Genomic DNA, 26,809 nt, shown 5'->3' on the forward strand with positions numbered 1-26,809 from the left:
AAACACACGAATGGTAAGCAATAATGCTTTTCACATGGCTTTTTAAGGTTCTCCATCTACTTCAGTAGCCAAGATGGGAGATGACACCTGTCCTTTCCAGCATAAAATGTCTTCCTACTTTAGTTAGTATTTTCTACCTATGTGGATAAACCCCCAATGGCTGGCGCATCCAGTGGGGTATTGGAGGAAGACAGTTAAGGTTACATAATTATGTGAAACTGAGTCATTTTGGTTCTCATGGGGATTATGAAATCTTATAGTTATGGCTTATGTGGCTTTGCATGCTTTGGGCCAGATAATCATCTGGTATGAACTGGAGTAATGGAATTACTTTGGTCAGTTTACAACAGCTGAGGATCTGGTCCTTTGAGTTGCAAGTTAAGCCTAAAACTCAAAGCAAAAATATATTGAGTTGAACATAGTTTTCTGACAAAACCAGCCCTGCCCCCCTTTCTCTGTCTCTGCTTTGAGATTAGAGAACAAAGAAAAATGTACCTGAATGCCTGGGCTCTCAAACAGGACCCACATTTTACTCAAATTTCTCCTTATAGAATCCTCCTTCCTCAAAAACCCATGCTTCGTTGGATGGAGGAGATAAGGCAATGAGTTTCTACCTCCCTCCCTTTAGATTTTTCAGGTAGTGTTGAGTTGGTCCACTAGCCCTTCCTAGCTCTGGAAAGTGGCTGATTTTTTTGCCCCATTCTTCATGGAAGATTAACTGGTAGGTCCTTCCCGACCATCCGCCATATCCAGGATTTTATGGCAGGGCAAGTGAACTTCCCATCCCCATATAATTAGCAAAGGCAAGACAGGACAAGTTCTTCTGGTCTAATTTGCCACTGAATCTGGGAGGTCTCCTAGTGCACTAGGCTATTGGGAAATCACACTAAAACTGTTATGTAAACTATTTCCTGATACCCCCAGAATGCAGTGCACTATCTCAGCCCCAGAGTGTTATCAGTCAGTGCAATTACAGAAGTAGGAACCAGAGGAACCTTTCCATTTCCACTGGAAACAGGAAGGATGCCTGCTATCAAAGAAGGTGCTGGGATGTAGTTTCATCGCCAAAATCCTGTCAGGCTGGCCCACTGAAGGAACTGGATGACAAAACTCAACCAGCTTCCTACCCCTGAAGAACTGGGAGGGAGGAACAGGTGATTGGTTTCCCTCTGAAGACACCACTACTCTTACTTCCGCACTCCAGCAAATAGGTTAGGAAAAGGTGAGCTTTGGGGGTTGGTTGGAGCTGGCAGAGGGCTTAGCCAATTCAACCCTAACGCAATAATGACATTCTGCAATGGAGCAAAGGCCTTGTCCTTTCAGACTGCCCACAGTCTGAGAATGATTTTACCAGTAGGTAAATCTCTAAGAAAGTATTAGAGCATCACAGTTTGGACCAACCTGTGTTTTGAGGCTGTGTAAATCTATGGTGGAATTTAAAAACCTCAGGTAACAGTTTCAAAAGAACCTATGTGACATCGAGACACAAGTCCAATTTTCAAAAGTGAAAATCAATGGAGGTTGGGATCCTGAATGCCTAAATCACTTCTGAAAATGGGACATGGGTATTTCAACAATTTTACCACAGGCCAGTAACCATATTATCGCTAATGAGCTAAAGTTTGTGAATAGTCTGTTTTAAAAAAATTAAAACTCATGGCACGTTAGCCCTCTATGCTGGAACATACACTAAGATGATGTTGAAATTATCCTTAATATGCAGGTCAGAAAGCAAAATATAACGTACAGATATGCATCCATACATACTTGTTGTTGGTAGGCCAGATATTTCCAGTGTGAGCAGGAATTTCCTATACTATTAAAGAGAGTATACTACTAAGATCCACAATGTTTTTAACAGTAAGTTGAAATACATATTTTTAAGTATGCACATCATGTATATGGACAGTAGAGACCTAGAGCAGCTGTGTGGGAAGCCACCAGTCTGGGCCCAATAAGCTAGTATAAGAAGAACTGCAGGGCCAGAGTGAGACCAGTTCCTTGCTAGAGCTGGATGGTGTGTGGTTGACTGAGGGAGCTGCAGGACATTGAATTAGCCAAAAGCCAGGGATGAGTAAGAAGGAGCCCTGAGCTGGTTACGGGGACTCCACCAGGACAAGCCCCTGAGGTAAGGGTGAAGACGGCGCAGGACCACAGGGAAGTGGCCCAAGGAATTAAAGCAGCAGCATGACTTAAATAACGGGACACAGCGGACAGCTGCTATCTGCAGGGTCCCTGGGCTGTGACTCGGAGTAGTGGGCAGGCTTGGATCCCTCCCAACCCTCATTAACCACTGGGAGAAGTGGTCTGGACATTGAGGCACCCCAGAGGGAGGGGATTGAACTGCAGCAGCCCTGATGGAGAGACGTGGCCGGAAAAGCGCTAAGAGGGAGAAGACTTTGTCACCAGGGAGGGAGCCCTGGTGCACTGCTCTATCCCGGAGCAGGGACAAATGGTGGGGGATATTACAGAGGGCACGGAGACACCACTGTTGGACTTTTACACCAGAAGGGGTTTTGCTTTGCTTTTATCACACAGACCAACTGTGTGTGATTTGGCTGGAGGGCCAAGTCATTGAAGAATCATCACAAAGAGAAAGAGAGAGAGTGCAGACACATGTAGTCATCCAGAGGTGCTCGCAGGAGGTGAGGCAATGAGGCCCCAATCAGACCATGCACCTTATAGCTGTCTCCAGAGTTTGTTCTGGGGGAATCCTCTTTGGCAGGAACCAGGGCTTCTATGGCCCCATTTATGTTGCTCTAATTCTTTTATACAATGTAAAGAGGCCAGAGTTGTGTGAGGATTTCACCCAATGATTTTGTCCTTATTCTAACCCAGGGGTAGGCAACCTATGGCACATGTGCCGAAGGCAGCACGTGAGCTGATTTTCAGTGGCACTCACACTGCCCAGGTCCTGGACACCGGTCCGGAGGGTTCTGCATTTTAATTTAATTTTGCATGAAGCTTCTTAAACATTTTAAAAACCTTATTTACTTTACATAACAATAGTTTAGTTATATATTATAGACTTATAGAAAGAGACCACCTAAAAATGGTAAAATGTATTACTGGTACGCAAAATCTTAAATTAGAGTGAATAAATGAAGACTCGGCACACCACTTCTGAAAGGTTGCCGACCCCTGTTCTAACCCATGTGAGAGAAGAATCAGGCTTATTGTTTTTAACTGCAGTGTCTCTTTAACTGCAACAGGGTGACACGTGCATTTTCGTATGTTAAAGAAACTTTTTTAAACTAGAAAAAAAAACAGTTCTTAAAGTGATAGTGCCTATGTGTATTCCACATGTGGATATGCATGTACCTGACTCTGGAATTCTTTTTACAAGCATCATCCATTGGCCTGCACATGTGATGTAGCTCTGCTCTTGCTCCCAACTGAGGGCAAAAAGGGTAGGCCGATGGCGCTCCAGTTCCTTCTTACTGCCACATGCTCTGAGCAGGGGCACCTCTATGTATTTTGCCGCCCCAAGCACAGCAGTCAGGCGGCTTTCGGGGGCACGCCTGCGGGAGGTCCGCTGGTAACGCGGATTCGGCGGCATGCCTGCGGGAGGTCTGCCGGTCCCACGGCTTCGGCTTACCCGCCGCCGAAACTGCAGGACTGGCGGACCTCCTGGAGGCATGCCGCCTGACTGCCACCCCCACAGCGACCAGCAGGCCGCCACCTGTGGCTTGCCACCCCAGGCATGCGCTTGGTGCGCTGGTGCTTGGAGCCGCACCTGGCTCTGAGTCAGTATCTTTGGTACCTCCACTCCTTTCTACTGCGTCATTGCAGTAAAGATATTGTATATAGTTAGTTTTAGTAGTTTTTGTAATATAGTCTAGCATGGTATAGTTACATAATGTTTTCCCTGCTTTTTTTCACTACCCAGGGACATTTCCCCCCTGAGAAGTCTGTGATTATAGCCAGGGTCCGAGAATTCAAAAACTGTTTCCTGCCCTTGCTCCTTTTCTGTGAGTGATAAACATCAGTGCTGCATCTGACTGGGTGAGGCTCACATCTCTGCCAAGCGCAGCATCTGCTGCTCTTTTCCCTTCAGAACTTGTGAAGGTTGGGAACTGAGACTTAAAAAAATATCTGATGGAGAAGGCAATGAGGCCCCAATCAGACTATGCACCTGAGTCCAAAATATTTCATAAGCAGTGTCTGTTGACCCACACATGCGCTGTAGCTCTCCTTATGCTCCAAACTGAGGGCATAACGGGTGGTACAAGCTGACTCCTCTCCAGTTTTCCTTATTACCACAGTGCAAACAATCCACAGCAAAGGGGATGGAGGGTGGGCAGTGGAATACAGATAGCAACTACACATCTCAAAGAACCTCCATTTCTTCTTTGAATGATGGTCTCTATGTGCATTCCACAAATAGGAGATTAACAAGCAATGGGGACAGCAAAAGGCATCTCCCTGATCCTAGGACTATCACCCTGCCATATTTCCAGTTTCTGCTTTAAGCAAGTTTCAGAAAAATTTCTGAATGGAAAGGACTATGTAATCTAAGTATAGGGTCACTACGGCTGTCTCTAATTCATTTGAAAAAACACATATTTACATCATCTAAACTCATATGCTAATATATGCAATTTAAAAAGGATATTTTTGTTGTTTCACTTGACATTGATAAATGCACTTGTTAAAATGGCTGTAGAATTACTGTAAAATGGCATACAGCAGGTGGGTCCCATCATCATTGCACAGTGAGGCTCTGAGCTTCAGCTGTCCTAGAACTGCTTCTGCCTCTTGCTGACACTCTGCACTGGCTCAAGGCTGCTGATTCTTTCCTTGCTTCCCTGTATTTCGTGTTGGTGCAAAACCCTCCATTATTTTCAGTTTGTGCTGGGCCTAGCTTTTGCCTCTGCCTGTTAGCCCCTGCCCACCGCAGGAACAAATGAAAGCATGTTATTATAAACATTGCTTCTGCACGGTGAAATTTCTGTTGCAATGTAAAGTACAGTGCCAGGGCTGCCTTAGACGCACTGGTGTGCTATATGTGACTCCCATATTTTGGGTATTACCCTACACTACACACATACTAATTTAAAAGTTTTTTAATTGTTTTGGCTAAATCAAGCTATTCTAGTAGCTTTTGCAGAGTCATCTTCAATAATTTTTCAGTGGTAAACCATATTGTTAATGGCATTTACTAGTAGGATGCACAGCCAGGGAACTTATTGCAGACACCCATGTGCCGTTACATGTTTAACAAAACCAATATACAAAAGTCTGAGCTCAAAGAAAATATGCAGTTAAGTGTTAACAAAATTTAGTGGAGAAATAGATTAACAGTGCTTTGATCTATTTACCTAACAGACATAATGAGCGTAATAAAATTAATCCTTTTTGCTCAATTAAATTACATGACACGTTTTTATTTCATTTTAAACAAATCAGTATTATCTTTTTCACATACTCAGATTGTGATCTTATTTTGCTGCTTAAAAGGGAATTATTTAAAAATATATTGTTTTAAATAAAATTAAATAGAATATTAAAACTGTGTTGGAGAGCCAATTATCCAGTCACATTTCTTTCCTGCACCTTCTCCTCAGTCATGAGACCCATATGCTAAGCTGTGTAAAAATATTCTTTTAGCAGCAGGTGGGTCTTAAGTTTTCACAAGCAATTACAGGGATGTCTTCAATTGTCAAATGCCTGTGCTGCTGATGGGTTGGCTTGGCTGCTTTGTCTTTATGCATGCCATTGGCAAGATTCTCTGGTTTGCTAAGGCCACTGTATGCAGCTTACATAGCACAAAGTGGTTTTAAACCAGCATGAGATTCCCCGTGGAAAAAATCTATGACTATTCATTGAAGCAGGGACTTGAACTTGATCTCCTGCTTCCCAGGGCATACCCTAACCATCCAGTTATAGAATTAGTTAGCAGCTATCTCCCCCCAATGACTAATGAATTATGTATACAAAGTGGAACAGCTTCAGCAGGAGAGATTGAGAGAGACTCACCCCTAGAATACCTAGTAGCGTAGAGGTTAGGCTGCTGATGTGGAAGATGTGGGTTTTAGTCCCTGCTCCAAATCAAACAGAGTGGGGATTTGAAAATAGTTCTCCCACATCCCATGTGGTTGTCCTAATCACTGGGCTACCAGAGCTGGCCCTGCAGGTGAGGTGAATGCTTAGTTTGAGAAGGATGCTCACTGAGCACCTTGGTCCGTCAGGATTTAGGTGGTTTTGTACATGACCAATCAGCAGACACTTAGGCACCTCCATTGTTAGATGGCAGCTGGGCACAGGTTTTTAGGATCACAGTGGTGCCTTAAGTGGTAGTTAGGGGCCTAAGTCCCTTTGTAGTTCTAGGGCAGTTTCATTAATGTGCGTTGTAATAATAAACAGCGCTTAGTAAATTCATCTTCAATGCACTTTACAACCATTAAATAAATAATCATCAGAATACTCTAGCAAGCTCAGGAAGTACTAGAGTTCAAATTTCACAGATGGGGACACTGTTGCAGAGAAGTAAAGTTTTCCTAAACTGTCAAAGCAAAGGTTAGAACAGTGTTTCTCAAACTGGGTTCCCCGCTTGTTCAGGGAAAGCCCCCGGCGGGCCGGGCCAGTTTGTTTACTTGCCCCGTCCACAGGTCAGGCCAATGGGGGCTCCTGGAAGCGATGGCCAGTAATTCTCTCGGCCCGCGCTGCTTCCAGCAGCTCCCGTTAGCCTGGAGGAGCGAACCGCGGCCACTGGGAACCACGATCGGCTGGACCTGCGGATGGGACAGGTAAACAAACCGGCCCGCCAGGGGCTTTCCCTACACAAGCAGCAACCCCAGTTTGAGAAACACTGGGTTAGAACTAGATTAATAGATTGCAAGGCCAGAAGCAGGCATTATGATCAACTAGTCTAACATCCTATAGAACTTTCCCAAAATTCTATTTAAAATTGCCAGTGATTACAATTCACCACAACTTAGTAAGTTACTCCACTGGTTAATTACACTGGCTCTTAAAAGTTTGTCTTATTGCCAGTCTGAGTTTGTCTAGCTTCAGCTTCCAGCCATTGGATCTTGTTGTTCCCTGGCCTGCTATACTGAAGAGTTCTCTATTATCAAATATTGTTCCCCATGTAGGTACTTCTAGACTTTGATCAAGTTGCCCCTTAACCTTCTCTTTTTTAAGCTAAATAGATTGAGCTCCTTGAATCTCTCACAATAAGGCATGTTTTCTAATACTTTAATCAGTCTCATGGCTCTTCTCTGAACCCTCTCCAGTTTATCAACATCCATCTTCAACTGTGGATACCAGAACTGGATAGAGAATGCGAACAGTTATTACACCAGTGCAAAATACAGAGTAAAATAACCCATTTACTCCTTGAGATTCCCCTGTTTTTATATCCAAGAATGGCATTAACCCTTTTGGCCACAGCATTGCGCTGGGATCTCATGTTCAGCTGATTATCCACCATCATCCCCAAATCTTTTTCAGAGTCACTACTTCCCAGGATAGAGTCCCCCATCCTGTAAGTATGGCCTACATTCTTTGTTTCTAGGTGTACACATTTACATTTAGCCATAATAAAATGCATATTGTTTGCTTGTGCCCAGCTTACCAAGTGATCGAGATGGTTCTGAATCAGTGACATCCTCTTCATTATTTTCCACTCCCCCAATTTGTGTGATATCTGCAAACTTTATCAGTGCTTATTTTATGTTTCTTCCAGGTTGTTGATAAAAATGCTAAATAGCATAGAGACAAGAACTAATATCTAGGGGACCCACTAGAAACACACACACTCTCGATGATTGCCCACTTTAAATTACACTTTCAGACCTATCATTTAGCTAATTTTAATCCATTTAATTGTGCCGTGTTAATTTTATATTGTCCTAGATTTTTAATCAAAATGTTGTGTGGTACCAAGTCAAATGTTTTACAGAAGTCATAGAATCATAGAATATCAGGGTTGGAAGGGACCTCAGGAGGTCATCTAGTCCAACCACCTGCTCAAAGCAGGACCAATTCCCAACTAAATCATCCCAGCCAGGGCTTTGTCAAGTCCAAGTATGTTATACCAATGCTGTTACATTTATCAACCAAACTTATTACCTCATCAAAACAAGATATCAAGTTAAACAGATCTATTTTCCATAAACCCCTGTTGGTTGGCATTCATTATATTACCCTCCTTTACTTATTTTATTAATTGAGCCCTGTATGAGCTGCTCTGTTTTGCATGGGATCATTGTCAGGCTGACATGCCTATAATTATCCAGGTTATCCCATTTACCCTTTGAAAGTATTGTCACATCATTAGCTTTCTTCCAGTCTTCTGAGCTACTCCAGTACTCCAAAAGTTATTTAAAAATCAGTGTTAATGGTCCAGCAAGCTCCTTAGCCATCTCTTTTAATACTCTCAGATGCTGATTAACAGGACCTGCTGATTTAATGCCTAATCCGTTTTTTGCAGCTTTTCCCCCCTGCACACTGTAGAGCTAACAGAGCTGGTCATCCTGTTCCCTAGTGTGATTTGGTGGTCTGTAGCAGACACCAAATAGTATCCTTTGTGTTTTACCTGTTAGAACACTGATGCATAAGCATTCAGGATCGTTATTGTCCAAGTGATGTGGAAACAGGTAATGCAATTTTTAACAGTGTCTCACTTCCTCTCCTTTTGCCCACTTGATCCTTCCTCAGTAGGTTATAACCATTGATTTTACATTTTATTCATGCAAATCATCCCTCCATGTGTCAGTACTACCAGCTAGATTCATTTATAAGAATAAATTCAGACATTACCATTTCTTGTGTTTGTTACCCAGGCTCCTAGCATTGGTGCATAGGCAGTTAAGAAACTAGCTAAAAAGGCATTTTAAAAAAAGACAGTATTGTTAACCAACTGTAGTTAGAGTACAGCTCCCAATCCTATACTCAGACATGAGACCATGTCACTCTGTTTCAGACAGATTCATCCTGGTATTAGCCTTAGGAATAGCACGTCTCCCCCATTCACAGAGAGTTGGAGGCCTGGTGTAAGGGGTCAGACTCACCCCTGTGGCACCTCCTGCTGGTCGTCTGGGGAATCAGCTCAATCTAGCCCAGTGATCTGCCTTGTCATTCACACTGGCCCCCCCATGTCCCTCCCAGGACCCCAGTGCCCCTTGCTCTGGGTGCTGCCCCCTGGCAGTACCCCCACACAGAGGCTCCCCTCCCAGGGGAACCCCCACCCACTAACCCCACCCCACCTCAGAATAAGGCTACTGCCAGTCACCATCTAGCCCCACTCCCTGGGGCAGACTGCAGTATCAGCCACTCACCACAGGCAAGGTTGGGTTTGGACCTGCTGCCTTGGCCCACCTCTGGGCTGCCCCCCAGTACCTTTAGCCCAATGCTAAGCTGCAGCCTGGGGCTTTCCAGGCTGGAGCTCCACAGCTCCTCTGCCTTTCCCCAGCCCTGCTCCACTCAGGTACCCTGTCTCAAGGTCCGGTCCCGTCCCGCCCCCCTCAGTGCAGAGAGAGACTGCTGAGCTTCTGGTTCCCAGCCTCTTTATAGGGCCAGCTGGGCTCTGATTGGGGTGTGGCCCAGCTGCAGCTACTTCCCCAATCAGCCCAGTAGCTGCTTCTCCCTGCAACAGCCTTCTCCCAGGGCTGTTCCAAACCCCTCAGGGCAGGAGCCGGTAACCACCCTGCTACACCTGGCTTGACATCTGGTGCAGGCTAGAGCAATTCTTAAGGCTGCCCTCAATTGTGGCCCCTGCTGCTATAATCCCTGTGAGCTTTGCCTCAGAGGTGAATAGCTGCAGTTTAGGGATAGAATCATAGCACTGGAAGGCACCTCGAGATGTTATCTAGTCCAGTCCCCTGCACTCATGGCAGGACTAAGTATTATCTAGACCATCCTTGACAGGTGTTTGTCCAACCTGCTCTTAAAAATCTCCAATGATGGAGATTTCACAGCCTCCCTAGGCAATTTATTCCAGTGCGTAACTACCCTGACAGTTATGCCAGGATGCCGCAGCCATACCTCCTTCTACCTGGGAGCAGCCCTCCTGACATGTCCCCTGCACCTAGTAAAGAGGCCTCATGCTAGTCGTATTCACTGTGAGTGGGGATTTACACGTACCTTATACCCTCTTTGTAGCAGCATAGTCACATATCAAATAGCATTAAAATGCATTGTAGTCCATTATTGGCACAAGTGATCATATTTTAAAGTGTCAGCTTTCTTAGGTACTGCAAACACTGAGGTCACATTATCAAAAGTAAAACTGGAAACTTTCCAAATGTGGCCAATATAGTATTTTAACATAATATTGAGGCTCTCCATTTTATCTAATCATTTAACAAAGATCTTTTTTAAAGTTTTCCTTCAGAACTTGTGCAGATGTGAAAGCCACTGATGGAGATCAAAACTGCTTAAAGTTAGGCCAAGCACTAAAAACTCAAATTGTTTATCTCTGACATTTTGGTCTGCAGCTGTGGCTGTAATAAGCAGATTAATCAGTCTGCAGTGACTCTGGTAGAGAATTTAAGTCTGATACTTGAATAGCTTAACTGGGGGAAAGTGAAAGGATCAGAACTCTGAGGATGAGAGGCTTTTTTCATTCTGCATCTTGTAACTCAGGATGCATCCTGTCATCCTTTTTTGCACACACTTCCTTTTTCTCCACCTTCTCTGCTGCTTATCCACTTTGCAGCCCTTTATAAAACTTTTCCTTCCACCCTTGATTTTTTTCTTTTTAAAAATACATGCAGGCCTACCCAAGTGCATCTAACCTCCACAGAAGTAACAAGAGCATAGTTCTGTATGCCTGATGCACTAGATTTCCTAACAGGATGATGGATCCCAACCCATGATACAGATTTGGAAAATGCCTTTTCAGGGAGCAAATGTGGAGCAAGCACATGGAGCACATTCGCTTGTTTCAGTTGTTAAGTAAAAATCAGTGCATCTCATGTAATGCAATATATTAAACACAGTTTTCATATATGTTTCCACCTTTAGAAAGTTATGCTTCATACATATGAATAAAAATAGCAACACCACTTGTAAATTACAACAATAAATGGTGCATCTTTTCACAGTTGGATCTACGATTAATTCTTTTGAGAATAGGACCTTAAGCAAAAATACATTAATCTTTCCATGCTGTTCTAGATATTAAGTCTTACAGATATTACAATATTTGCTATTTGACAAACATTCCCTCTTCCCTCCATCCTGCCTTGCTTTCTAATACCACAGTGGACTCTCATCATATCTTTCTCTTCTTCATCCTGAGTTACAGTATGTAGGAGATATCACGTGCCTACTGTGAGATTAAAGAGCAACTACATGAGGAGACAACCTAAGCACAGTCTCCCCCTATCCAAGTCAGTAGGATCTTTCTCTTGCCTCATCTGGGTATTGCTGCTACTTTTAGACAGCAAGGAACACGTTTGAATCTCTACAGTGTCAGAGTGCAAGGGGTGGAGGAAGAGGTGACGCACACAAACACACATTCAGTTGTTGTCTGTTCTAGTGTTTGGTCATAAACTGACATTTACAAATGTTTATTTAAAATTTAATGAGCTGTTTAAGGAAGAGACCAACTCTTACGTACACTTGAATAACACTGGGATTTTTTTAAAGGCTCTAAAGTTTAACTTTTTAAAACTTTTATATCAAATCCTGCATTTCTTCTTTGTTAAATCACACTTACCTGTAGGTGTAATTTGAGATGAATTGAAAAGAGAATTTATTTCCCCCCTTGGAGAGGAAGCCTTTTCCAATTATTAGGGCACTAGATTGGGATTTGAGAGACCTGAAAATTCCTTTTCCTACTTGGTTTTTAAAGTTAATATTTCACTTACCCTGTGCATTCCTGTGATGGTGAACACTCACTACCATTGCCTCCAGTTGTCAGGCAGGATGTGGCAGGTTGTCTTCCTGCTGGACATCCCCCCCTTCCCCCCCTCCATAACTACACTCTGTGGTGGTCTCTCTGATTTTGCTCCTTAGCCCTCCAGCTGGGTCAAGCATCCCAGTCCACCCCTTCTGGGGTATGCACACACACACAAAAAAAGTCCAGTACTGGGGCAGTCTTCAAATGCCAGCAAGGGCTTCCTCCTTACATCAGGGCTTGGGGTCTAGACCCTTGTGCTTTCAGGGCCTTCCCCACCTGGGTTCCATGCCAAGGGATAGACTCCTAACATTGTCCCCTCTTTAGAGCTTGGTAAGGTACTCCAAGCCTACCCTCTCCAGCGGGCTCAGATCCAGGTCCCAAAGGTCCCACAGCAGGCACCCTGGAAGCCCTGGGTTCCTGACTTTGAGGCAGTCCACATGCAGGGCTGCTCTGGAGAGACCTTGGATCTCAGGCCTCAGGGCAGTCCACATGGCAGGCTAACCCAGGCTCCCCAGCAGCAAACCAGGCAAGCTGGCAGGAAACCAGGCAGAGTTCCATCAGAATCTGCATTTCTTCAGAAATTAGTTGAAGAAAAGATGTTTCCGTGAAATATTCTGATTTTGACAAATCAGCATTTTCCAATAAAAGTCCTGATTAATCAGAAAATTCCCAACCAGTTCCGGTTCCTTTTTTAAAAATGGTTTCTGGGATAAGAACATAAGGGGATGGTGCAACTACACACCTCCCCGATCAGGGCCTTCAAACAACATCTTTGTCTAAGATCTAATTGTACATATTCTAATCCACAAGGCGCTTTCTCCTTTTCTGGCAGGTTTGGAGCATTTCAAGTTCCATTTTGGGATAGAGAATACACATCTAATTGAGAAATCACATACAATCTCAGTTCACTGGAGCCTAGAGGTATACAATAATGACCTGATGCAAGAGGCTGGGTTCCCTGACTTTGAGAATTGAGGACACTCAGCTCCTCTCAGGATCAGACACTTAAAGGAGGAGGAGATGTCTAGAATACGAATATGAAGGAGCACTAATAACTCCATATTTATGGTTGAACAGAGCTTTCCACTTAGCATTCGTAAAAGCCTTAAGTTACTAATACTGGTATGCTTACCAGTGGCTGGCAACCATGACTCTAATATGCCTGCTACAAATTGAAAACAAACATTAACTGAAGAACCAAACAGTTTTTTGCTTCAGTAATTGCATGTACTGTGGGAAAGAATATATATGTACCAAATCGAACTCTGTTAAATGAGGGTCAGCAGCCATAAGCATTTTATTGTAGTAGCTCAACCCTGCAGTAGAAGAATATTTTACCCAACAGGAGCACCAAAAATTCAATGATATTCCCATTACAATTCAGATAGTCAATAAAGAATATAACCTGACGTGTCTCACTGTGAAGAAAAGTGAATCACCTAGCTAAAAACTTTGCATCACATAATATTAATAAACCTGAATGTCTATTAAACCCAAATGTAATTGGACAATTACCTTCAGAAGACAGTGTTCATTACACCAAAAACATTAGTTTTTTCAGACAGGTGCAGGTACAATTTCATATAGCACAATATAGTTCACCAGAGACATTCCATGTACTATATAATATTAGTTATAAATTTCTGTGCATTTCTTGCTCTCTATTTTGCCCTAGTAACTTCTTCTACAAAACACTCGTGTAGCTGAAGAAGGGTTCTGAATTTATCTTTTATACAGTTTAAATCCCTTTAAAATGTTACTTAGCAGATACATTTTGAGATAAGAACTACATGTTTATAGTTAATCCCCTTGCATACCAAGTTGTTGGTTTTAAATTATAACCCTATTGCTCTTAAAGCACTCTCTGCAATGCATTGAATGGTTTTATTTGCCATTTTCTTCAGTAGTAATTTCCTCTGTGTGGCATTTAGCTTATTCAGTTTATTTTAAGATGGCCATTCAACTCTGACTGCGTTGTGGTATCCTTTTCTTTCCCAGAGCATTTGCTGAACATTTGTTCTGGTTGCTTGGGCACAGGAATGGGAGACAGGAGTTGTAAGTTCTATTCTTTTTCCTACCACTAATTTGGTGTGTAACCTTGGGGAAATCACTTAATCCCACTGTGCTTTTAGCTTTAGCATCTGTAAAATGGGAATAATACTCACCAGAGTAAGCCAAGTTATTCATTACAAATGACCTATAAGACAAGTGTAACCCTTTCTTCTGTTTGCAACATATTTACAATGGATGTTGGTGTCTGTGAAAATATTAATTGGCCAGATTCTAAACTGTGCCCAATGTGTTCTAGGTGCAGCCTGTGCAGATGAGGGAGAGTGTGCAAAGAACCATCTGTCACTCCCTAAACTTGAGGGTGCTTCTCTGTCAATGTTTTCCTCAACATTGTTTACAACAATGTCAGTGCTGCTCTAAACTATGTTGGCTAGCTATGGTTCCTCGGTGCCAGAAATCACTTGTGCATGGGGATAGTCAAGCCATGACTCCCAAGCTTGAGGGTGGTGGCAGAAGAGTAGGATTCTTCAGTTCTGTGCTACTCATGGATTCCCTTACACAGGGAATCTTAGCTGTGCTGTTAAATTGATTTAAAAGCCCTTTTGAACTGCCAAAGCAGCACAAATGGACCAGGTCAGGATAAAAATATGACCTATAATATGTTAGTATCTGCTAAATATTGAACAATTTCAGCCTCTCGGGTATTTGTCAACCATTCACTTAGCCTGCTTGTTTTTTGTGGTTTATGCTGGTTACCTAAGACACATGGTATTTTTTTTCTGTTACTTTGTTGGATGATGGAAACTTTTTTAAAAAATAGAATAATAATTGAAGCAAATAATGAATTGTGCACACTATTGTTCATACACAAATATGTTCATAGGCAACTAATCAGTCACACAAATAAAACCAGCTCCGATACTTTGATATCCATAGATGAAAAGCACATATATATATATATACACACACACACACACAAAGTATTAGTAGTATAGTACTAGTATTATTTTTTTCCATTTTAATATATTAGTATAGCACTGGCTACAGAATGGCAGCTCTGTTTCAGTTTGTCTTCTATGGTAAGATCAATTTTCAACAAAGGTAATTTGTTGTGGGAAATTTGTTCTTAAATGCAGTACTAAAAAAGTGAAGTGTTACTTCCAAAAGTCTCCAGACATACATAGTGCCATTAAAAAAACCGATATCATCTTTGTGAGGTGTGACAGGGTTGGGACTCACCACCCAGTGCAGCCTGCTGGTCATCTCCGGGAATTAGCTGAGTCCAGTGGAGCGCCCTCTCCTGGTGGTGTCCCGCCCGTTGTCTCGCCCTTGGTTGGCGTCTGAGCCTGTGTCGCTCACCAGCTCGTGGCGTCCTCTTCCGGACCACTGCCCTCCGGCAGTGCCCCTTAGTCCATCCACACCCCCTTCCGGGGGAGGAGGGGGGGTTAGCAACAGTCCTTCTCTGCGTCCCAGCCACAGTGGTCAACCACACCCCAAAGTCTAACCCCTTCTGTTAGGGGTCTTGTGCAGTCCGCTATCACCACGTCCCCTGGCTGGGTGTTTGTGCAAGGGTGAAGGGGGGGGGACCCAGGCCCGCCCTCTACACTGGATCCCAGCCTAGGGACCCTTTGGCAGCAGCCTTCCTGCCCTCCTCCTCTCCCCTTCTGCATCTCTCTCCCTGGGCCGCTCCCCCTTCGGCCCCTTTGTACCAGCTAGGCCCTTCCCTTAGGGCCTGCAGCCTGGCAGGTAGCGGGCTAGAGTTCCCTTCTGCTCCCCCGAACCTGCCCAGCACTGTACTGTCCCAGGTGCTGGTCTCCTCTCTCAGGAGACAGACCTCCTCCTCTGAAGGTCTTGGAGAGACTCCCTGCTCCCTTCCTGGGCAGCCTTTATATAGGGCCCAGCCTAGCCCTCATTGGCTGGCTCTAATCTTGGCCCTGATTGGCCCCCAGTAAGCCCTTTCCTGATTGGCTGCTGGCCTGCGCAGCTGCTCTGGCCTACTCTAGCTCCCTTTCACATGGGGGTGTGGCACTCGCCCCGCCACATGAGGGAACCCATAACTGTCATTTGGTAAGTGCTATTATGGTATGGTGCTGACATTACTCACCTGATCTAGGAAACCTGAGGAAGCCACAAACACAATCAGATAGCTGGAAAGCAATTTTTAAAAAGGTAATTAAATAAACATTAAACATGGGCATAGTTCTGCTGAAGACAACATTGATAAGTTATCTAAAATATTGCATTTCATTCTACTGATTCTTTCTTTGAGGGGGTGATGTACAGTTGGTACTAAAACTTTTTTGTGTAATATATTTTTAAATTTATGGTTAATAAAGGATGCCAAAAGTAACTGCAGTAGAAACTGATGTCATCTCTTTATCCAAAGAACATATACAGCAAGAGTAAATGTTTCCCCAAATGTTGTCATTAATATGTGCCTGAACTTTGACCTCCATCCTTCCAAGTTATAACAAAGTTCCACACAGTTGATTGGAAACAGTGCATTCAGTTAGGATTGTAAAAGATGAAGTCTTGTGCCTTCTGTTAGTATATGGATAATAAAAACCCTGTGACACTTTCTGCAAGAAGAGGGTGTTGCAATTGTGTTCTAGCCCAACATTTTCCTCCCCACCAACAATCCCCAAAAGAAGCCAGGACATCTCATTAATTAATTTTTTTTCTGATATATTTGTTAATATATTTTTAGATCTGAAACGTAGCAATTGCTATACTGAATCAGCCCAGTGGCTCATATAGTCAGAGTATTCTATCTCTGACACAGGCCAGTATCAGATACTTTAGGAGAAACGGCAAGTAACTCCAAAGTCGATAATTAAGGAATAAACTGTCCACAGAGGAAATTTCTTCCTGATCCCTGATAGTGGTTGATTTATGTCATTAATCACAAGGATTTTGTCATCTTTTGAGAGAGAAACAAAATTCCTACATCTCAATTCTCCCTTGCATTTGAAATCAGCTTTGCATGTGGAGAACGGGGGAACATCAGGGAGCTGCCTGATTGGGTACTGTTCTAGCGCTGGCACTAGTTAGAGCAGCTACTGTAAGTTAGAGCTTGCTTTTTTTTTTTTTTAAAGATAGGCACTACAATTTCTATTCTCCATTTGAGTTGCTGGTTTTAATGAGTGCACATTTTTGTTAGCAAATCAATCATTTAATTCTTAATTTCTTTCATTATCTAGCTCTATCTTGGTGATGTATTGCTATTTAATGTAGCAACTTGTTCCAGCACTTCCACTTTTCACACCACAATCTCTGAAAATATCTCATCTTTACTACTTGAAGAGAGTAGGTCCCCCAAACCCTCTCTGGTGAGGTGATGCAAAGAATTAATTCAACTTCTCTGCAATGTCATGATCCTCCTTAATTAGTCCCTTTACAAACTGCTACTCCAATGAAACCACCAATTCTTTTAAAGGATTTCTGTTTCTTACAAACATAAATAATTACTTGTTGTTCATTTTTATGTCTTTGGCTATTTATTCTTCAAGATTTTTTTAGCACTCCTAATTCTCATCTTACAGTTTACCTGCACTAGGTTTATGGTTCTTTTTATTGGCTTCATTAGGTTTGGATTTCCATTTTGTGAAGGACAACTGTTTCACTTAAATAACCTCTTGAACCTTGCCATTTTAGTGTGCTGTTTTTCTCTTGTCTTTCTGTTGCTTGTGTTGTTTAGAGGCATACATACTTTCTGTAACTCTGGTACAATATATGCTTAAGTGGCCTCCATGCTGATTCTTAGAATTTAAATGTCCTTACTTTTGACTTTAGGGTCCTATAGACTCATTTAAGACTATCTTTCTAAAGTTTAGTGTTACAGTGCTAGGTTTTGTCCAGTTCTTCCCCTGAGTAAGGAAGTTAATTACATTGGGGTGATTGTTACTTAATGACTCAAATATAGGCACCTCTTGAACCAACTCTTGTGTGTTACTTGGAATGAAGTTAAGAATAAAATCACCTTTATTGTACCCCTAGAACTAGCAGTTCCAAGAAGGCTTAATTTAAGATGCTGGGAAGCTGATTCTCTAAACTTGTACTGTTGTGGCATTTGACCAGTTCATATATGAGTAGTTGAAATCCCCCATTATTAGAGTTTTATTAGATTTTGTTGTGCCTTTCAGGTTCCCCCAAAGTTCATATTTGTGTTAATCTTTGACTCAGTACAAAGAGGAGGAAAACTATTTTTGTTTTGTGTTTGTTTTTGTCCTTAACCATGGTACTATTTTTTATTCAAAGACTGTAAAACAGTGGTTCTTATTGTTCACATGCAAACCAGTAACAACTACTTTAATATTTAAACTTCTGACATTACTGTTCTTTCACTCAAATAGGATGTAAAGAGTTGTGCATGCATCTATTCATTTTCTGGGTGATGGTAAATAGCTTCTACATTACTTGACAGCTGAGGTGTTCCCTCCTGAATTAAGTTCATGCTGTTTGTGGGGTAGCAAGGGGAAGCTCAGATGACAGATGCCTACACTGGCAATATTAGAAAAATACCCAAAGCAAAATAGTTACTCTTCAAGGACTGTTTTTCCATCCTTTAACAGTTCGTATTTTAGCATTAAATTAGAGAAAGAAAATAGGTTAATTCTAAACATGCTGTTAGATAAAATATAAATTACCTACAGAGCTGAGTTTTAAAATATTTCCCTTCAAACACAATTTGAAATATTCAATCAATATCTTCTGAAGAAATAATATAGTTTTGTGAACATTTCGTTCACAAATACTAGATTACAAACCATAAGCCCTTTCATTGGGACTATTTAGAGGTGTAAGGTTGCTCCCACTTGTAACTATTACTGCCCAGAGCTTTGGAAAGGAATTTGCCAACAAAGTGTGTAGCCCTTGCCTTATTCAATTCACTCCTAAAAACTAACTTCTGCAGAATAGCCTACAAAAAATGAATGTACACCTCTACCTCGATATAACGCTGTCCTCAGGAGCCAAAAAGTCTTACCGCGTTATAGGTGAAACCGCGTTATATTGAACTTGCTTTGACCCACCGGAGTGCGCAGCCCCGCCCCCCCGGAGCACTGCTTTACCGCATTATATCCGAATTCGTGTTATATCGGGTCGCATTATATCGAGGTAGCGGTGTATTTACACTTATAAAATACAACAACAAAAGCCACTTTAATCACTGAGACATACATATCCCAAAACTTGAGTAATGACATAATCTTATTTCAGTAACCTATGTCCTTCCCTCCTGGTGTATGTTATCAGGGCCGACGAGAGGTGGGGGAAGCCGGTACAAATTACCGGGGCCCGGCAGTCTGGAAGGGGCTTTCTCTCCCCCCCCCCATCCACCCCCCCGTCGGCCCTGTTTAGCCGGTCTGCCCTGGCTGAGGGGCCCGAAAAAATTCCAGGCCCAGCTTCCCCGGCTTCCCCCCCTCTCATCGGCCCTGTTTAGCCAGTTCGCCTTTGCTGGGGGGCCCCCAAAATTTTTTTCACTGGGGCCCGAACCCGCTCTCGGCGGCCCTGTATGTTATATCCTTGTTTGTTTCTCCATCTGTTATTTAGGCCCCAATCCTGCAAGGGATCTATACTGGTTGACCCTTACAAAATTCCTTTTCTGTTTGATGGGATTTTGCATTAGGACAAAGTTCACATGTACATACTTTTGCAGGATCGAAACATAAGACCATAAGATCTTCGGAACAGGGACATGTATTCTATGCACCTTTATAGTGCATGTGGGCACTTATAACATGATGATCATAAAACCCAGCTACTATAATATATTTTGAAAAATCATATTCCCTTAACATTCAAAGAAAGAAAGACTTATTCCTCTGCCTCCATTGTAATCTACACCAATGTCAGTTCCTTATAAATGAGCTTTACAACATAGGTACGAATTATTAGTGTATGAAGAGGTCAAAACAAAATTCAAAAAGTTTAATTATCAGGCTTCTTGCATCTCTTTTTAAATTTACAAAAATTGTCCAATTTCATGAATAACACAAGAAATTTTGCTTGTGTTTGCTCATCAGTATGACTGTGTTGTGGTGGTAAAAGGTTCCGGAATCCACTCTAAAAGGGACTTGTTGCTGAACATAAACCCATTCTTCTACATTTTTTCCTCAAGCAAAAATCAGTGTTCCAAAAAAAGGATTTAAAGTTCAATGGTCATGTTTTCAATACCCAAATGGTCATTTAATAGAAAAGAAAAATGTTCTAGGTTCATGAACTGGCCCGGAATGAAATGAGTATAATTTTTGCACAAGAGTTTATGAAAAACAGATTTAGTCTGTTTTCCTAGAACAAATATTAAATATTTCTCAAATAATTAACTCTTAAAAATATCTCAACAACATTTACAAGTAAACAATAAAGAACATGAAAACAAATTTCCTCCCATACCAGAGAAAAGAAAATATATTTAAATACAAAATCTTGTATCAAATCCATGTATTCAGAGTTACTCAGGAAGTAGGAACTAATTTAAAAAGGTCTTTGTTCTCATTTTTATATAAAATAAATAGCTGCGCATAGTACAATATCAAAACCAAAAAATAGGGGTAGCCTGTGCTACCTATATGATTCTGTATGGTAATACACTTAACTGTACCCGGAACCAGCCCAGACAACATCCCTAATTCCACACCTGTTGTCTTCTCAGACTACAGTGTTAACAAACTGCAGAATAGATTACCCTTCAGCCCTCTACCTCTTGAGGAGGAGGAGGAGTGAGGTGAAGCCTTGTCACTAGAGAATCTTCAACTTCACAAACAGTTTAGGAAGGCATAGTCTATGGGGGGTGGTATTGTAGGCAGGCAGGAGGCTGCCCAGGGAGGGCCTGGGGAGATTGGTTGTGAGTACACTTCGATTTAACTGGGGATGGAGGTTAATCCAGGGCCGCCCAGAGGATTCAGGGGGCCTGGGGCAAAGTGGGGGAGCTGCGGTGCTTGTACTCACCCGGTGGCGGTCTGAGTCTTGGGCGGCATTTTGGCGGCAAGGGGCCCTTCAGTTGCTCTGCGTCCTCGGCTGCTCTGAAGGCCCCCCGCCGCTGAAATGCCGCCGAAGACCCAGCCGGGGCTCGCGGGGCCCCTGCCGCCAAAGACCCGGACTGCCACCAGGCCAGGACTCGCAGGGCCCCTGTGGGGCCCGGGGCCTGGGGCAAATTGCCCCACTTGCCCCCCCCCCCTCTGGGCGGCCCTGGGTTAATCATAGGTGATAGATATTTGCATATATTATTTCACAAAACCTACCCCGTCTAAAAATTGTACTCCAAATTTTTAACATGCGTCTCTAGACGCCTACTGCATTCATTTGTATTTAGGCACTTAATGAAGCAGCTATAGCTCTCACTGTATTCATTAGGACTTATGGGTTCTCTGCAATTCCGACAATCATGCCGTTTATTTACTTGCCTAAATATGAATATAGGTGTCATAACTTCAAATTTGATAATGTTGACCTTAGCTCTTCAGCATAGCTAACAAAATAGAATTTGCAAGTTAATAATTGAATTGAATAAATAGTATTCAGCATGCTGAGCTTTCAGCAAACACTTCTAATCCCTTTTCTTTTCCACATTTTTGGGATGCTGCAGTCACCGAAGGCAAATAGATGGATAAAATTATATGTGCTCCTGGTACAGATGCATTTGATGTTTTGTGGGAGAATAAATTATGCAGCAAATGAGGTGTTTAATTTCAGAACCTTCCATAAAGGAAATAAGATCCATATGATCTGTTCTGTTACTGTTTGATTTACCAGTGCTTGACAGAGATCCTTACGTTCTGACCCGTTTTTCTGTTTACTTTGAGCTAGAAGTCTACCAAGGTTACACTATATGTACAGTAGTCTAGTTGCCTCAGTAGTATGAAAAACTCATCTGCTCTAGTGCTCAATTTGACAGTGCTCACCTACTGCAAATTAAAAAGCTGCTGTATATTTTGCCCCACATAAACTGATCACATCTTTCCCAGCAGCAGCAAATATCCATCACTGTAAGTTTTCAGTGAGTAGACAGATTGAACATGCATATTTTTTAAGTACGATCAGCCTGCATCATCCCCTTCCAGGGAGGAATTTCCATAGGATACAAGGGAAATAGGGTGCAGAAATGGAATTCATCATTCCTGTGTCACATGGCTGGGATCTGAGAGTTTAGACTCAAGGAAGCAGAAAGGAAGATATGCTACTTTGCTCTGTAATTTTCTCTGTTTTTTTACAATAACCCTTCAATTCTTCCATGCATACTCTCACCCATTGGGTTTTTTTTTTTTCATTGTATATGTTCCTCTTCTTTTTTCTTTAGCCACGAATCCTTCCAGTAGCCTCCAACTTGTTTGTTTTCCTGCTTTGCTCACTATTCCTTTGATGCTTTGTTTTCTAGTTCATTTGTGTTAATTCCTTTTCTCATGGCACTTACACAATCACAAAGTGGGCAATATTTGCTGGGATGCTCAGTGCACTATCCTGGAATTTTCAGAAGAATTGGACTGGTTTAAACACATCCTCCAAAAACATAATGCTTTCTTGTTCAGAGAAGATAAAGCCACTCAAAAGAACTGAATTTTGAGGTAACCTGAAAAAAGTGGAACTGAAATGTATTCAGAAGTATTCTCCTGTTCCTGTTTTGATTAAAGATATTTCCTTCAAAGAAGATAGTGGAGTTTTTGCTGTTGTCACTTGCAGACATAAACATTCAGATAAAAGGCAATATGAGATCATATTGAGACAGTCAAGTTAAAATCAAAGAGTTTTCAACAGGTTGGTAATGCTGTTGTCTGGCTGAAACTTGAACTTAGTGATGTGTGTAGTGTGACTGTTTCCAAACTGTACTCTTTTGTATGTTGAAAGAATAGGAGATTTTTTCTGTGAGGAAATAGAAGTCAAAACTTGCTTATCTTTTGAGCCAGATGCTTATTGTTGCCCAAAAGTGAGCATCAGTGGATCGGCTGGTAACAGATAAAGGCCAACTTTTTTTTTTCTATTCTAGTCACATACGTGTCCTTGTGGTCAGTGTTTTCCAGAGTTCAGTGAGCATACAGGTGGCATTGCATGTAAAGGGGAAAATATCTGTGATTTTACTACTTTCATTTCTACCTTAGTAAGTAGCAGGAGAGGCAGCCAAATAGCCACAATTAATTCAGCACAGTTTGGCACAATTGGCATTCCCTGCTGTGGTGAGACCTAGATCTGAGCTAACATGAGGACTGAATTGGCTCTCATAGCTGGAAAGGCATTGCCCCCAAGATAAGTATTAGTGACATAATTTGCAGTGCATTATGGGGAAGTTCATTTTTAGCTTTTTTATATCATACTTACCTTGTGAATTAATATAGTGTCAGTTTCCAGCCTTTGTTGTCTTGTGGTATTTCGTTGAAGCTAAATTACATGTACATTTTCTTTTATTATTGCTTTTGTCATAGCAGGGGGGTTTTAATAGCAAAAAGTGTGTGTGTGTGTCCGTTTTATTTTTGCTTGCTGAGTATGATTAAAAATAAATCCTTGAATTTTCAGTTTTGCCTTCTAGTGGGAATGCTTACAGTTTCTAGCCAAGGGCATGTTTTTTTTCCAGTATCCATTTGTATTAAAATCTATTAAACTTTTCTTCATATCTTTTAAGGCACTCTCTCTTTTCACCCCTGGCAATTCAATGTCAAGCATTTTGGAAGCAAGCCTAAAAGATATTGTGTTTTTATGTATTAACTTGAGTCTCCTCTGGAAAACAGAAAGCATGCCTCTTAATATGCTGCTTAAATATCACTGGGCCAGATACCTGACTTGATATAGTCAAATATAAAGCCATTTACTTTTCTTCTGTCGTGTCCGAATGTAGCTGAAAAGTACAATAGACTGGAATGGGTTATACAGTATTATATAATCTTATGATATTCAGAAGTGCCCAGGGAAAAGAATACAGTGAAGTATAGTGTTTGGATTGTAAACCAACACTCTTCTAGTTATCAAACATCTGTGCTCACTTAGGAGGAAGCAATGTTTTATATTTATGGTAATCTTAGATATATTAAATGGAACTTGTCAGCTAGTTACTAATCACCAAAGCCAAGGGCAGGAAAAAAAATAGGATTTTTTTAAAAGGCATTATAGTCTACAGTGAGTAAATTTTTCTACAAGTTTACATATTTTCCATCTTCAAAGTTATTTCTTTTCTGAGAGAAGGATAGGTTTGCCTGAAATTATAATCACTGCTGGAACTTGAAGAAATCATCCTTATCCTCTTTTACAAGTTTCTAAATAGTGCTTCCACTGCTTTGCCATGGTGCTCCGGGCAATATGTCATGCAGAGTGGCAAGGAAGTGGAAAATTGGGGTTTCTAAGTAAAGAGCAAATGGCACACACCTTTAACACTAAGTTAAGATAACACTAAGTTATCTTGGTAAATATAAATCATATTGATTCAACTATGTCAATTGCTTGAGCAATGAGTAGATACTGACCAGCATCAGACTCAGACTAAAGCGAATAACCAAGATGATGGTTGAATCTCAAGAGTCAGTGATTTGCTTCAATTTGGCAGTGCATTCAAAAGACTAGGGGTGAAATCCTGGCCTCATTGACATGAGACATAAAAGTCCACTGGCTTGAGTAGTGCCAGAATTTCATTTCAGATGCTTATCTATAACTGTTGGATTTGCAAAATTAGGAGGAAATCTCAAAAGAACAGGCTTTCTCAACAGATTTCTAGTAATTTGTTTCCATCTTCCTGGAAATACTCTGAGAACAACTTATCATAGTTCCAGAGTAACTGCCCCCGTATTTCTCCCTCTATGGTCCCTAAAGAGTGGCCAGACATCACTTCTCCTGTGCTGAGACCTGTGTCTCACTCCCTTCTGGGATGTTTTAAGACTGCACAGCTCCCTGCCTTACACTATTGTATCACTAGCCATTCTGCACTTTACTGTCTCTCTCTCAGGGCTATGACCAGTGTGTTGCCCACAGTTACCAAATAGCAATAGCCCACAGTTACCAAATAGCAACTTCTAAGCAAGTGCATTTATTCTTAAGGTAAAAGCATCACAGAGAAAACATATTAACATAAGAATAGAACCTACATGCATCCTAAAAAGCTTACCTGAGGGTACCCCAATCCCCATCTAGACCTCTGGTAGATTTTAGTCTGTCAAAACCTATAAGCAGGTTTTCCCTCTGGTTACAAGGACAGATCAGCCATTTTTATACATCTCAGGCCTTTGATTTTGGCCTTCTGTAACATGAACAGAAGACAATGACCTGTCTTCAGGATGTAGGTTCAAAAGGCTGGGTTTTGCATAATGGAGTTGGGAATTTGCATGAGCCTCTCCTTAGAGATTCCCCAGGAAATCCACTTAATACTTATTGTCCCAAAAGCCCATGCTTGTCTGGCACATTTTTAGTATAGTTTTTTGAACTCCCGTCTCCTGCTAGAGTGGTTACCTACAGTCCTGGACCACAACAATACATAAACTTTATACAACAAGGTCTTCCAAGAATATTGTAGGAAATTGCCATATCTGTCACACAAACTTTATTGCAATATTTTAGTTCTTATTCATTGAGTCTCAGGTAGTGCAAACCAGGGCCTAGATTGCACTCCTCAGATCTGGATGCAGAGGGGCCACACTCACCAAGAAGGGGAACTCTGTCACCTTAGTGGCAGCATCTCCCCCCTTCTTCAGACTGAGTGGATGCCTTTTCATGGGATCTGTGCAGGAAAGGGATTTATAGGTGGCGTAAAGGGAGAGGATGGAGTGTATGTAGATCAGGACTGTGAGGTACACATTGTCTTCAGGCAGTAATACCTTTTCTGCACATCTCCGTCCAACAGGGGGTTTCTAGAGGCTGTCTCACCCAGTGGGGAGTCCCTAGTAGCCCAGCTCCAACAGAGCCTCTTTGCCAAGAAAATGACAAGAAAAGGTGCCTAGCTGATGTGAAGACACAAGATCAATGAGTATTCCTGGGAATTTACTATATTTGGGGAAAGGTTCTACAGTTTATTCCAGGATGAGGACATCATGTTAGCAGGCTCCACTGAACCTTGTCTATTAGGAAAGAACACTGGGTAGTCTTGAAGGATTGTAATTCCAGTTTAAAGTCCAACATATCCTTGTATGGTCAGTGCAGGGCCTGGTACAGATCTCTGTGCAACTTCTGGAGTTAGAGTAGGATTGTGTGTGTGTGTCTGGCTGCTTCCATTCTTACGTGCACAAAGTAAGGTATCGAATTTACTATACATGTATGTGATTCTCTGGGTGTTGCTCTATCCCTCTCTTGCTTTTCTCAGCTCAAGACAAAATTGCTGTAGATGGATGCAATGATAGTTTTTCTATGAAATTTTCAAGGGGCAAAATTACTAAAATGTTAAGCAAAAATGTTCAACAGTTTTGACCAACTCTAGTTCTAATAATTTAGTTTCTCCAGGGCAAACATGTTATATCCCTTGAGTTTAATTTTACTTGGCAGGTCAGGGTCTTAATATTTGTTAATTAACAGTTCATTTTCTCATCAACAGTTCCAAGTTGATTGGAGAACTAAATCCCTCAAGTTGTTCAATACATAATTGTCACACCTGTTATAAGGCTTAGTGTCCCAGCAAGTCTGTGGGATTTAGTTAATTCTCTGTGTGGGAGATGTACAAGGGCCATTGGTTTTTTTTTTTCCTTTGTGTTTAATAAAGTTGTGGCCTTGATGTTCCATAAATCATTCCTTTGCTTCTCAGTTGTGATATTGTGATATGCCAGTATCAATTTACTGTCAGTGTAAACCTAATTGCTATGGGGGGGGGGGGTGTAAAATTCTAAAATCACTTGATTAATTAAATATAATGGTACTTTAGTCTTCTAACTTAACATTTTGGAGATTTAGGAAATGTCTCTCTTACAGACACATCTACCTAGTCTCTCTCTATATGTATATAGCTATGTACATTTGAATATTGTTATATATTTATATATTTATATATTA

Source organism: Emys orbicularis, chromosome 5 (genome assembly GCF_028017835.1).
Source record: "Emys orbicularis isolate rEmyOrb1 chromosome 5, rEmyOrb1.hap1, whole genome shotgun sequence".
NCBI classification, from domain to species: domain Eukaryota; kingdom Metazoa; phylum Chordata; order Testudines; family Emydidae; genus Emys; species Emys orbicularis.